The 15411-nt window shown below is 40.8% G+C and overlaps 1 protein-coding gene across 6 annotated transcripts in view; it reads right to left on the bottom strand.

The window, feature by feature from the left end:
- Nucleotides 1–15411, bottom strand: part of nktr (natural killer cell triggering receptor) — a 358088-nt gene that overhangs the window by 195192 nt on the left and 147485 nt on the right. The window contains exon 1 of one of the 6 annotated variants that reach the window (XM_068015520.1): nucleotides 8690–8827. The exons of the other annotated variants lie outside the window; for them this stretch is intronic. The gene's annotated coding sequence lies outside the window, so the exon portion shown is untranslated. Of the gene's footprint in view, nucleotides 1–8689; nucleotides 8828–15411 lie in introns of those variants that run through there. 6 annotated transcript variants of the gene reach the window in all.

A 15411-nucleotide genomic window follows, 5' to 3' on the forward strand; every position in this document is an offset into this window, starting at 1 on the left:
CTGCGGAGCTCATCACTATGTGGAAAGGAACATTGCATTTATGGATGAATTGGGAATGCACTTGGGGAACATTCACCAAGAATAGACTGAGCTCAGACTCTTGTGACTTTGCCTTCTTCACATGGACAATACAGTAGTGGAATAGAGAGGCAAGCGTTCATTCATCACAAGGCTCTCCAGGAACAATCTCTTTAGCTGTGCATAGCAGAGACTCGGCCTGTCTGTCTAACGGGAATGCTGGACACAACACTCATGTATCCATGCACAGCAGTTCCTCGGATACTTGATGAACTTAATAAAACTTTTCAATAATTAAACCCAGAATTGTTGAGGTTTTGTTTTGCTTGCTATTTCCCCGACTTTGCAACTGCACTTCAGATATTCAACTATGGTGGAGGGGTGGGGAGAGCGGGGGAGGGGCAGGGAGAGCGGGGAGAGCGGGGGAGGGGCGGGGAGAGGGAGCATGCAAAATGCAGGGACCAGACAGTTGCAATGCCTGAAGTACTGTGGAGAAGGGGAGAAAGCAACTGGATTGGGCATCCGCAGCTGGAGGGAACGGCTGAATGGAGGGGGCCGGAAGCGAGAGGCCGTAGAGAGCCGCGGGGAGCGAGCGTGCGAAGACCTTGGTGTCACTGGGTCCAGGGACTGGCCAGTAAGTCTTTTGCTGTTGTGTTTATGGTGCATGCACAGAAAAAGGCACTCCTCTTCCGCTCCGCTGCTTCCCCCCCCCCCCACTCTCTCCCCTTCCTCCCTCTCCCCTCCCCCCAGCTCACCCCCTCCCCCCTTCTTTACCCCTCCCTCCCCCTCCTCCCCTCCTCCCCTCCCCCCGGCACCGCTACCGCTGGTCTCCCCGCGCTGCTCTCCCCCGGCCCCCGCGCTGCTCTCCCCGGCCCGCTCCACTCTCTCACTCCGGCCATTGTATTCTGCCACGTGTTTGTTAGGTTTCATCTCTGTGATTCTTTGAGCAGCGCCATCTTTAGTCCTGGCAGCTGCTACAGTCGCAAGCTGTGACGTTTTCGTGGCACATGCTGTATTTGCGCATGTGCCAAAACAGCGCCACCTACCGATCGCGTTGTCAACAATTGCGGTCTTTATCTTAACTGGGTTGAAATAATGGGTACAGGGAATTCCCTGAGCACTTGTTAATGCCAGTTTAACAATGTGCTGGAGTTAAGCCCCATGCTGTGTAAGACTACTCCTTCCAGGGTAATTGACAAGTTTGCGTATATTATGATGCCCATGGAGATCAGCAAACAAAGAACCAAATTTACTGAACAGCCCCACTAAAAAAGCCAAATGGACAAGATTTCACTTTCATAACTTTTACTTTATCAAACCAAAATCAACATAAAAATTAAACATGAAATAACAGACAAATCACAGTCAATATATATGTAGTTTACAGAGTACATGTTAATTATCAGATACAACAAAGATCTCATGGATTTACTGGGCAGTCCACCAGGCAAATCCAGCACCGAATAGCCACAAAGTTCTTCAAAACTCAACTTCAGGTAGACTTCCTGCTCCTGTCTTCCTAGATGGAGTCACTGAATTTCATGCAACAGCAGTTCCTCTGCAATCCCAAACTCCACGGATACGGTTTCCACCAAAAATGGCCCACTGCTCCAGAACCTTCTCGGCTTCGCTCAGGACAGTCTTGATGGTGTGGATCCATCAGTATTTCTTTAAGTCACCAAAAGCAGCTCCCACTCTTTGCAGCTTGTCTGCCAAAAAACTACCTGCAGGCTGCTTGAACTCCCCAATCTAGTGATCTGGGGATGACGCTGTCTCTTACCTGGTTCCAACCAGTTCTGTCTCCCCAGAACCCTGACGTTGATTAGTTTCACTTTTAAGTTAGGGACTGTCTCCAAAAAAAACAAGCTTTGAAACCAGAGTCAGTGCACCTAACAGAGTTCAACTAGTCAACTGTTCAGACAACAGTCTGCACACACTCCTCCATGGTCTTGCAGACTGCAGACACCATCACAGTTGTCTCTCAAGCTCGATTCCAGATTTATGCAGCAACTTTAGAGTTGCTAAAGTTACAGTGTAAATGTAATCTTTATAAAGATCAGATGAATCAAGAGATCCTGGTTCAATTGTAATGGCCTGTACCTAGAAGGGTTGCAGAATGAGCTAAGAGATTCCACAGTTTTGGAGGTCTAGGGAAGCAATTTGAGTAAAGTTAAGAAATGATATGTTGAATTTCAATTTCAAAGTAATGAGAATACAAAGTGTGTAGAACTTGCATGCCTGGATTACGTAAAGCTCTGACTGTGACCTCAAGATGAGTTAGGAAGCACTCAGTCTCCACTGGCGCCCCATGCACCAAGTGAGTTGACCCTGAATTTCTTACTCTCTTTCAAATCCCATGGCCTTACCCATCCTATCCAGCCTTACACTCCTCAAACAGCAAACTACTCCATCAATAGTAACTGCTTGTTCAACTATCAAGCCTTTGCTCTCACTGACTGTATGGAACGGCAAGTTGTCATGATTGGTTGGTATACTTACATTGAAACAATGTGACAGAAAAGTTCAGAGTAGTAATGCTAACCATCTTAGTATTATCCATGACTTGGTTCCACTCCAGCATTTGAGCAGATAATCCAGCTGGTTCTTTAGTGAAATACTTAGAGGGAGTGCTGCATTTCCACAGATACCAACTTTCGGAGAGATGCTCAGAAGAACGTAAAATGTCTCTATTTTCATCAATACTCAAGTTCTGTACTAGGAAATTCTGCTAGGGCCAACAGAAGTTTACCATACAAAAGAAAAGACCATTCAGCCTATTGTGCATGTGCTGACTCTTTGCTAAAGCAATCCAAAACTAATTCCACTGCCCTGCTCTCTCCCTATTCCTTGCGTCTTCCTCCATTAAATATTTATCCAACTTGCCCTTGAAAGATTTATTGCCCAATCACTTTCTGCGGCAAGGCACCCCATGCTTCAACATTCCACAAGAAGAAATTTCTAACCTTTCTCCTCATTCTCAGTCAGGATTTTAAATTAAATGGTCATTTAGTAGTACAGAACTTGAGTATTGCTGAAAAGAGACATTTTGTCTTGCACTCATCAGGATAATTTGCAAGAATACCAACGCAAAGGAAAGCAACAAATTTATATTGTATGAGAAGAGAGTGCTGATTGGTTGGCAAGTGGATTCGGATTGCTGGAGGTCAATGCACCAGTTTATGGTGACTGACAGTTAACTGCCAAGCTCTGTTTGAAATTTAAACCAGGCAGCATGACTCTGACTGGTCAAGGCATTGTCCTGAGGATTGAACCAGCGAATGGCTTATTATGTTCAACAGAAACAGGAGCAATGTGTGTATATGTTCTGTCTGTCTGCAAAGAACAGGGCCCTGTGTATTAATATATGCAGTTTCCAGCATCTTATCTATGACCAGTTCTGCACAACATGAATTGGCCAAATGGCTGGGCGAATTGTTAACCAGTTTTGAGCAAGTTCTCCAAATACACGGTGAAGGATTCCTTCACATTGGCGAAGTCCATACAGGACTTACATATCAATAGCAATGCAGTGTCCACGTGCTCATGTGACATTGCTAGCCTATTCACCACTGTACCACTTAAGGAAGTCAGATATTTGCACTGCAGCACTATATTATGGCGATCTAGACCTGCCACCATTGTGTGAAACAGTATTCACTGAACTTATGAACTCGGCAACTCACGCAGTTGAGTTCAGTTTTAACACCATGAGTGCCCAATAGATGGTATTGCCATGGGATCCCCTCTAGGCTCAGCTCTCGCAAACATCTTTGTTGGGTTCCATGAGAAACATGTCTTCGAGGAAATGACATCCAACCTCCTACCTCTTGCATATTTCCGATATGTAGATGATACATTTGCTATATTTGAATCCGCATGTAATAATTTCTTTACATGTCTTAATGAGCTCCATCCTGCGCTCAAATTCACCTTTGAAATGCAGCAGTCAAATGAGCTCCCTTTCCTTGACGTACTAGTTGAGAAGTCTGCTAAGGGGTTCTTTACCATGGTCTACCGCAAACCTACCTTCACTGGTCAACACACGTGTTGGGATTCTTACAGTTCCACGCGCTATAAGATTGGCCTCATCAGCAAATTCATAAATAGGGCCCAAGCCATCTGCTCACCATGTAAGCTTGATGCTGAAATAGGGTGAATCAAAGGCATCCTGTGAGACAATGGCTACCCTGATCAGGTCACTTCTTGCTGTATATCACGCAAAATTACCCTGGAAGGGTAATGTATCCCAAAAATTTGAACAAGTGAAGCTAGCTGTTTCACACTGCTACTATGCAGTAGCAACACATGTGGTGTTCGCCACTAACAGGATGCTGCCATCAAGCCAAAAAGGCGTTCTATCACAGAAATGAGTAATGTGATATGAACTTCAATGCCAGTGTGATGCTTGGTATATAGGCCGTACATCCCAAAGACTGGTGGATCGTATCAAACAACATGTACCTTGCCCGTTGCGAACAGCGGAAGGGGCAGGCCGTACCCAACCAGCCCGTACTTACAAAACTCAAAACAAACACAGTGCCCAACATTAAAGGTGATTCCGCAATTGGACAACAGTTGCTAAATAATCCTGTGTGCTAGGAATTACGCTGACAACCAATTTAAGATAGTCAGTCGGGATTGCAGTGTGGCACATTTGCGCGTACTGGAAGCTACATATATTAATACATGGGGCCCTATTCTTTGCTTTTGTTTCAGCTAAACAAAATAAGTGACCACCTCATTCCTCAGGGAAATGCCTTGACAAATCAATCTGCCTGGTTTAAATTTCAAACAAAGCTTGGTAGTAACTGTCAGACACCATAAACTGGTTCATTCGCCATGGCAACGCCTCTACGAGTCCACTTACCAACCAATCAGCACTCTTTTCTCACAGTATAAATTTGTTGCTTTCCCTTACATTGGTATTCTTGCGATTTGTCCTGATGAGTGCAAGACACAAAGCTTTGACAAAATGACTATTTTCAGCAATACTCAATTTTAAATTAATGATCCCATGTCACTGACTCAACAAATGGAATAGCCGATCCTTATTTACTCTATCAAAACCCTTAAACATCGATTAGATTTCCACTACTCTTTTACAGTAGAACGAGCCTCAGCATTTCAAGACTATCTCCATAACTATAGTTTCTGATCCCTGACATCATCCTGGTAAACACATGCTGTACACTCGCTATGAGTTTAATATCCTCCCTAAACTACACAGTACTCTGGCTTAACCAGTACTTTGCGTCTCTAAGAAAAAATACTGTGAACAATTTATGACTTTATATAGTTGTAATAATACATCAAGGAATTACATTAGATTTCTTGTGTTTCTATTCAATTACACCCTTCAATGCTTGTGAGTATGTACTCCTGGTCTGTTTTTCCCTCCCAAAATGGATTACCTCAAACAATCATTAAATTGCATCGATCACCTGTCTGACCAGTCCACTAGCCATGTCCTCCTGAAGTCTTTTAGATCCTCAATGATTACAACCCCAAACTTTTGGCTCAGCAGAAAACTCGGAATATGCTTGCTGGCCCAAATCCAATTCATCCATAAATGTATATAACACAAGAAAGTGGACACCACACTGGTCCCTCTGGTAAACCACTTCCAACCCCCTCTAATTTGAGCAGCATCTGTTTATCCCAATTCTCCATTTCATGAATGCCAAACAAAATTCATGCAGCTCCATTCCTTTTTATACTACACATCTGGATATTTGTAACACATTGCATGAGACACCCTATGAGTACCTTCACAACATCTACTACATTCTTTTTAAGTCATTTCTTCAAAAAAAAAGTCTGTTAAATTTGTTAAATACAAACTCTTCCTTCTATAGAAAAATGCTATAAGTTTGGCAATTTGAGTATTCTCTGCTGTCAAAAAATTCAGCATTTCTATTTTAAGAAAATGACCTCAGAAGACAAAAATACAAAAATAGATCTGCATTAAAACTGCAAAAAGAAATCCACAGTAAATTTCTATGTCCTTGGGCATTAATCAAACACAAACCATCATCAAATTGATAATTGTGGTATTTCAACATGAAGAATCAAAAGGGAAAGGTTTGGATTGCCAGGAAACATGGTTGAGGCCTTGCTTTGGTAGACTAGTTTAAGATGTTTTCCATTGCATGAGTTTCACAATTACTCCCAAGTGGTTAGTCTTTTGCAGCAAGCTGAAACCCAAAAGTGTACTTGTCAGAATCACCAAGGTGAGAAAAATAACCTTCAGGTAGCAGCCAGCTACAAGCTAGGAGCTGGCTCCATCAGCACAGGTCTTGTGCAACGAGGCACTTTTGGAAATCGGTTACGACTGTGACAGGAAGGCAATGGATTCTGGAAGGATGAGATCAAGTGAGCCAAAAAGTCCTCTTCATCAAAACCATTTTTGTTATTATAAATCTATTGTTAAAAACATGTTTTACTGAAACTCAGCATTTAATCACATTCACAATGCTGAATATATAGAATCATAGAATAGTTACAGCACAGAAGGCAGCCATTTGACTCATCCGCGGTATTTTGTTTTTATATTAGAATATCTGTCTAGTCTATTTAGACCTCTCAAGATTTTGAGCACTTCGATCAATTTTCTCTCAACCTTCTCTTCTCCAAAGAGAACCCAGCTTCTCCAATCTATTCACTTAATTGAAGTCCCTCACTCCTGGAGTCATTCTCTTAAATCTATTCTGCACCCTCTGAAGCCTTCAATCCTCCTAAAGTGCAGTGCCCTGAATAGAACAAAATACTCCAGTTGAGGCTGAACGAGTACTCTATATAAGTTTATCATAACTTCTTGTTTTTTGTACTTTATGCCTCTATTAAATGAAGCCCAGGATCCCATATGCCTTTTTAACCACTTTCTCCAGTTGAAGCCACCTTCAACAATTTGTACACATATACCCCCCCTGTCTCTCTGTTCCTGCACCCCTTTTAGCATTGTACCTATTATTTATATTGACTCTCCTAGTTCTTCCTACCCACACTTCCCAGCATTAAATTTTAATGTGCCACACGTCTGCCCATGGCCTCTTGAAGTCTATCACTACCCTCCTTTCAGTACACAATACTTCCAAGTTTTGTGTCAATTGCAAATTTTGAAATTGTGCCCGCTACATCCAAGTCCAAGTCACTAATATATCAAGAAAAGCAGTGGTCCTAATACTGACCCCTGGGGAACCCCACTATATGCCTTCCGCCAGTCTGAAAAACAATTCACCACTACGGTTTCTTGTCACTCAGCCAACTTTGCATCTATGCTGCTACCTTCCCTTTTACTCCAAGGGCCACAACTTTGTTGTCAAGCCTATTATACTGCACTTTATCAAACGCCTTTTGAAAGTCCATAAACTACATTAACTGCATTAGCCTCATCAACACTGTTACCTTATCAAAAAACTCAAGCAAGTTAAATAAACACCATTTGCTGGCTTTCCCTAATTAATTCACACTTGTCCAAGTGACTTAATTTTGTCCTGGATTATCATTTCTAAAAGCTTTCCCACCACTGAGGTTAAACTGACTGGCCTGTAGTTGCGGGCTATCCTTACACCCTTTTTTGAACAAGGGTGTAACATTTGCAGTTCTCTGGCATCACCCCTGTATCTAATGACAATTGGAAGATTGGGCCAGTGTCTTCACGTTTGCTTCCCTCACTATCCTCACTATCCCATCCAGTCCTGGTGACTTATCAACTTTAAGTGCAACCAGCCTTCCTAACACCTCCTCTATCAATTTTTAGCCCATCGAATATCTTAACTACCTCCTCATTCACTATGACTCCGGCAGCATCTTCTTTGGTAAAGACAGATGCAAAGTACCTCATTTAGTACCTCAGCCATGCCCTCTGCCTCCATGCGTAGATCCTCTTTTTGTCCTTAATCTGCCCCACCCCTCCTCTTACCACCTTTTTACTATTTACATGTCTAGAGAAGACCTTTGGATTCCATTTTATGTCAGCTGCCTTTCCCTTAGTCTCTCTAATTTCCTTTTTCACTTCCCTTCTGAACTTTCTACATCCAGCCTGGTTCTCACTTGTATTGTCAACCTGACATCTGTCATACACACCCTTTGTCTGCTTCATCTTATTTTATCATCCAGGGAGCTTTAGCTTTACCCCCTCGTGGGAATATACCTCAACTGTAACTGAACCATCTCCTCTTTAAAGGCAGCCCACTGCTCGGCGACAGTTTTGCCTGCCAACCTTTCATGCCAATTTAACCAGGACAGGTCTGTTCTCAAACCACTGAAATTGGTCCTCCTCCAATTAAGTATTTTTTTATTTGAGGGCGGGATTTAACTCACGGCATCAATCTTCTTAATGCTAGCTGCATGTTTATCTTACATTGGATCAAGATTGAAAATGAAAAGACCTTTTGATTTATTTAGAATCACGTTGGTTATAAAGTTTAACAGCATTTAAGGATGTAGATCAAACAAACTAAAATCCACACCTAAACTGAACCAATGGGTATCCATACTTTAAAATATTTTCACTGCCCCTTTCATTTAATTTTACTAGATGGCTGGTGAGAGAGAGAGAGAGAGAGAGAGAGAGAGAGAGAGAGAGAGAGAGAGAGAGAGAGAGAGAGAGAGAGAGAGAGAGTATCTTATGAAAGATAGCCCCCAGATTGAAAGAATTAAAAAGCCTAACCTGAATGCTACTTTCCAGAGTGCATTTTGTGCAGCATACTTCAGGCTTTGATTATTGAGCAAGCCTGTGGTGATCAGTGTGGCCTTTGAAATGTCCTTACTCCTTCACGATCTAAAGGCAGGGGCCAGGGAATTTTAACAAGCCTTTGAGATGTCAATATGCCCTGAAACAAAATAAATGAAATTTCTATCTTTGCGGGGTTAACTAATGTTGATTATTGAATTTTGACTTGATTGAAGTACAGCTTTAATGCCTAGCAAGTCTCAGGTCTATTGCACTTCATTTCACTAATGTGTCACTCAAAATTAATGAAAGGTTACATTATTTGGTTATTTTAGTGAGACAGTATGAGCAGCTTTAAAGATCGAACAAACTAAACAATATCAACATCCATTTACTAAACAAAATTTTAATGGACAGGAAATCAATGCTCGATCAGCCCAGTTTTAGAAAGTAGCATCCTTTCCTTCAGAATGAGGCTGTTACAAGCACATGCTCCTCCTCTAACGTGCAAATTACTCATACATGTTGGTGGTAGTCATGTAGAGATAGCCATTTCTCATTCTATATTGGCTAATAAAGCTGGCTATTTTAGAAAAACATCCAATTACGATGGGATTGCTCAATAGTGGGGAAAATAAACTGCATCATTCTCTACTGCACCCAGAGCCGAGGGGACAAGTGGAGCAGGGAGGGCAAGAAAAATGGATCAGGCAGGATTCCCACTCCTGATTAGCTAACTTGTTGGAAAACATATATTTTTGTGAGGATTTTGTATGAGGACATGATTGGGCTCGAATGTGATGCCTTTTTAAAAATCAGTCTCCTGGCCAACTTAATTATGAACAATGGCAACTTTGGTACTGGAGAGCTGTCAACACCAGAGACCAACAGGCAGGGTTTCCATGATAGAAGGGTGAAAATTGAATAACCAGTTAACCTTGATTTTTTATTTTTTTTAAAAAAGGCTGTATAAAGCTACCTTATGACATATCAATACTTCATCCCCTTCTTAATCAGCACTTTTAAAGTACTTTGCGTGGAATATGAATGCTAAAAAAGGCTGGTCAGGATCAGCATGATTAAGTAAGCCATGAATAAATCATGATCACTATTTTATTTTAGAAACCTCGTAGATTCAAAGCCAGGTTCAATTTTTCACCTGGCTTCTCAGGAACCCCTTTAATGAATGCTCCTGAAATATACATTTTAAATATATAAAAATCTAAGTTCAAATTGTTGTGTCATGCAGCATTTCAAAGTTCTGCAGGGTTGACAATACTTAAATACTAGGTTTTTGACATTCAGGCAATGTAATTTATACTGCAATACAGAAAAGAACTTGAAGATTCGCTTTCAGACGATGCATGCAATCATATAAAAATGTTGAACTGAAAATTTGTCATACCAGAAGCTCTGCCACAATTGGTACTGTGATCAGAACTGTAATACTGTATTGTACCATTTAAATACTAAAAATTAGAACAAGTGGAGTAGCACTCCTTATCCAGCACAACAGAAGCAGCTATGCATTTCCACCTACTTCCAGCTGACCCAGTTTCCTGCAAAATGCGTAAACAATGCCACTCCAGCTCACACAGAAATGAGATTTGGGATGAAGCAGAGAGGAGAAAGGGAACAGCTGTAACAAGGGATAATTAATGAATCGATTCTCTAATTACTGATTTTTAAAAAAAGTGAACTCACAAAGAATAATGGAACAGAAAAACATGAATGCATACAACTTCTTCCTCTAACAATGCAGCGAGAGGAAAGACAGATCCCATGATATTATTCAAAGAAATGAGAGTTCTCCCAATGGCCTGGGGAATGTGTCCCTCTGAACCAACACCACCAAAAACAGATGACCTGGTATTCATCTAATAAAAACAAAATACTGCAGATGCTGGAAATGTGAAATAAGAACAGAAAATACTGGAAATACCGATGTCAGGTAGAATCTGTGGATAGAGAAAGAGAGTTAACTTTTGAGAGAATGGAAAGATGCTAGAGCTGAATTGCTTTTCAGCAAAGTGGGGGGGGGGGGGGGAAGAAGGAAAACAACGGGGAAGGTCTGCGATAGGGTGGAGCCCTCCATACTTTATTAGTTTTGACAGTCAATAACCCTACTTTTGGATTTTAGCCTACATATAGTCAGTATGTAACTATATTGATACATGCATCCTTCAACACTTTCTCCATTTAACTAGGGTCATCTCTTGACTTAAATGGTGATCGAGGAGTAAGGGATATCTCATACCATGAGATGACAGATTTTGATGGTATGCAATTCTGATGCTGTTGATGGCCCACCATACCTCATGAAGGCCCCAGTTTTGGCTGCCAGATCAGTCTTTAGTCTGTTCCACTTAGCACAGTGGTTGTGCCACACTGCAGAAGAGATGTGCTGACTGCGGAGACTAAACCCACTATAATCTGGAAACATTGCTACCAGATTTCCCTCGATTCAATCAATCGTGATTTGAGCTTTGTCAGGTGAAGAAAACAGCATCAAGAAAAACTGAACTTCTAACTAAGTGGCAAGTCAGTTTAGCAGTGGCATCGGCGGAGGTTTGGAAGCAATCTGCCCACCCCCTCAGCGACACAGGTTTAAAGAACAGGCACATGTATATACTGAAACAATGCTAGGAGAAAATACAAAAAGGTTAAATACCAAAAGCAGCTTGCATGTCTAGTGACAGATGTCATGAATGAGGAGAACTTGAGCTTTCTTTGCAAGTGGTTTTATGAAGCTTACATTCCTTTCCTACATAATATTTCCCTTACCCCAAAATCAATTGGAGAAATTCGGGACTGCTTTTTCTGAGCTAAGAGCTTGGTGTCATGAACAAACATGCAGCCTTGTTTTATTAATGGTTTCTGGAAAGCATCTGTTTACAAGATGTTTTCAGGAACAGAAAAATAAAACTGAAGATGTTACACTGAACAAACCCTTTTATAGCAATTTCATGTCCTCACAGCCATTAAAGTGCTGTAACTGTCATGTGGATAAACACACAGGCAATTTGTATGCAAGGTCCAACAAACAACAATTGAGATGCATGACCAGTTAATCTGTTTTAGTTGCGTTAGTTGAGGTATGACTGTTGGTACAGACTGGAAAAATGTTGTTTGAACAAGTGCCATGGGATCTTTTACAACTGCCTGAACAGGCAGTTCAATCAAAAAATCTCATCAAAAAAGCAGAACCTCTGACAATGAAGTACTCTGTCAGTAGTGTACTGTAGCACCAGTCAAGATTGTGCATTCATTATCCTAACACTTTTAGATGCACAAAGCAAGATAACACAATCTGTAAATTCAGGTCAGTGATGTGAATCAGGCATGCTGAAGCAGAACTGCAAGGGGTAGTCTTATAGCACTTTGGGTTTTACACCAGCTGCAGTACAACAGAGCCCAGTTTAAAGCCAGTTACCATGGACCGACCACCAGGGAATTTCATAATGATTTTAATGTTAGGAGAGAACCTATGCTCTGGTCTGCAGCCTCAATGTCAACATTTAAAATTGGCTGGTGAGCAATCCTTTGCACAGAGCTCATTTGTTGCCAGGTTGTGTGATACACTACCCAGTGTCGTCCTTATCCACTTTGACTAGGAAGGTCTCACATGATATTGGACTCAGACTAGTACAATGGTATCACACTGCAAGGTTTGGTAGCATGTATGTTAGTTCAACACTCGCTTAAATTTCCAAAAATTGTGTAAAGCCTTGAGATTTATATTTTGCCATGGCAGCTTTAAATCGAAATGTTTCATTAACCATTAGAAAAATGTTGAGCACTTTGTGCTGAGGAAAATATTCTCAAAACTGTCTGTTTATGCAATCAGTAAGCAAGCTTGTTAGAATGAGGCAATAAGATTTTAAAGATCCTGCACCTCTGCCCTTTAAATTGAATTCATTGCACCTATAATCCCAAAGCAAGGATCACAGTTTAATTCAATTTCATTGTCCAGACAGAAATATATTTCGGGTACATTGCTCATTCATTAATATATTACAAATGAACAAAAATGACCCTATCACAAAAAGTCTAGCTTAATTATATGTTTAAAAACTAATTCCAGTACATGAAAATAATCAATGAGTCTCATCATGAGTGCCTCTCCTCATCTATTCATCCAGCTTCTGCACAATAAAATGGTACTCCTTGGAATACAAAGGCAAATCTTTTCTCTGTAATGAAAGGAATACATCCACCATGTGCTGCTGTACATCTATTTTAACCATAGAAAATATTATGTAAAGTTGTAATGCACACATGAAGAGCTGATTCTAAGCAGACCAACAGACACACCAAGTACATTAATTCAATAATTCATCACCTTCAGAGCACTTCAGCTCCTGAGGGCCATCTACTACATATCCTTGTGCTTTGCACTGGCACTTGTTTCTATGGCAATGACGTTTCCAAGTATCAAGTCCTATGCTGTAAATACTCTCCAAAACAAGCAGGCTTATTGTTTCTTAAATTAAAGAAAAATGTCAAAAAGTTAAAAAGTCCACAAAATTCTAAAACAAGATAAATTTGAGTACTTAGCTAGAATATGACACACAAGAAACAGAAAGAAAAAAGGACATTAGATAGAAAGGAGGAAGAATTAAGCAACACTTTAGGGCGGCACAGTGGCTAGCACCGCAGCCTCACAGCTCCAGCGACCCGGGTTTAATTCTGGGTACTGCCTGTGTGGAGTTTGCAAGTTCTCTGTGTCTGCGTGGGTTTTCTCCGGGTGCTCTGGTTTCCTCCCACATGCCAAAGACTTGTAGGTTGGTAGGTAAATTGGCCATTATAAATTGCCACTAGTATAGGTAGGTGGTAGAGAAATATAGGGACAGGTGGGGATGTGGTAGGAATATGGGATTAGTGTAGGATTAGTATAAATGGGTGGTTGATGGTCGGCACAGACTCGGTGGGCCGAAGGGCCTGTTTCAGTGCTGTATCTCTAAAACTAAAAAACTAAAAACTTAATTAGCAACTGGAAATAAAAGCTCTTCCAATAATTCTTCACTTAGTGCACAAGTTTCTCCAAACATTTCTGGAAAAAAAATAGATAGCTTCATTTCCCACCACCACACCCCCCCCTGTTCATTCTCTTAATTCTTCTCTTCCTCTGCTACAAATTCACTTAGAAAAGTGCATGCCTTTTTTGGCACACTAAAGAAACGTAATTGAAGAAGCTACACCTTTCTCTGCACACATCCCAACTTCATTGCATCTCTTAGGATTGCAGCAAGATGTTGACAAATAGATTTATGCAAAGCAGGTGATAGATGTCCTGTCTGGTTATGGTGCACAGCACAGAGATAAAATGAGAGTTTAAGGAAAGCAATCCACTCTCATGCGACAGGTCTTTCTGCAAGAAGCATATGCTGCAGTGCTCAGAATGAATGATTTTAAAAATACTGAAGCATATATACTTGTAGACATATATACCCAAGTAGCAGACAAGTTATGGCTACAGTGGCATATAGGTAAATGGTTTTAATCATTAAGCAACTAATAGAGCGATGAAATTTATCATTTGTCCTTTTTAAAAAGATGCAGTACATTTTTTTGTCAACAAGCCAATTTGGAATACTGCGACTAATACACAGCAATTTTTTTTTTAAATGCACACTAACATTCCAAAAATGTTTGTCTCAGACACACACACCTCATCACCTCAAAATTGTTCTCACCAGCACCATCAGGAGCAGGCCAGTGCCTCAGTGTTGTACACCTCAAAACATGCTCTCCTGATAAATCAAGTTTGGAAGTAAATTATCTATGGATGTTTTGTTTCTGGTGTAAGTGATTCAAAAATTTCCATCGACCAGTGGTACCAATGTTGAGATTGTACAGATAGCAAGACTTTAAAAAATAAAATATTCTTGGGGTTTGGGCAATGCTGGCAAGGCTGCCCATCTCTAATTGCCAAAAGTCAACCACACTGGAGTCACATACAAGCTAGATCAGGCAGATGTGACGAGCTCCTTTTTGTGAAAGACATGAGACAACACAAGTCCAGGAAACTATTGACCAGTTAGCTCAGTGTAGGAAAGATATTGGAACCTTTATGCAAAGGTGCAAAAGAAAACACTTGGAAACTGAAAATAAAATATAGAATAGTCAGCATGGATTTCAATGGACAAGGTTATATCTGACCAACCTTATTAAATTCTTCAAAATAATAGACAAGAGTAATGCAGTGGATGCAATATATATGGACTCTCAATGTCTGCAATAAGGAATCATACAATAGACTCACAATTAAGATGACAGCATGTGGAGTCAGTAAACAAGGAGCAGAATGGATACGAAACTGGCTAGAAAAGAGAGAAGGGGGTTGAAGGTAGTTACTCAGATTGGCAGAAGGTGGGAAATGATGCTCCACAAGGATCGTGCTGGGACCACAGTTGTACAGCATTTAGATAAATGGTTTAGACTTAGTCACGGAAGTACAGTATCAAAACTTGCAGATGACACCAAATTGGGAGGTATAGTTTATATTGATGAGGAATCCAATAAAATACAAGGCGATATTTGCAAACTTGCAGAACAGGAATGTAAATGGAAAATTAATTTCAATCTACATGTGTGAAGTGGTGTATTTTTGCAGGAGCAATAAGTTGGTTACCTACTCAAAGTTGCTAAATGAGGTAAAGGCATAGAGATCTAGGGATACAGATAAATAAATCCTTAGAGGTTACCAAAGCCATAAA

The sequence above is a fragment of the Heterodontus francisci genome, chromosome 2 (assembly GCF_036365525.1).
Source record: "Heterodontus francisci isolate sHetFra1 chromosome 2, sHetFra1.hap1, whole genome shotgun sequence".
Lineage (NCBI taxonomy): Eukaryota > Metazoa > Chordata > Chondrichthyes > Heterodontiformes > Heterodontidae > Heterodontus > Heterodontus francisci.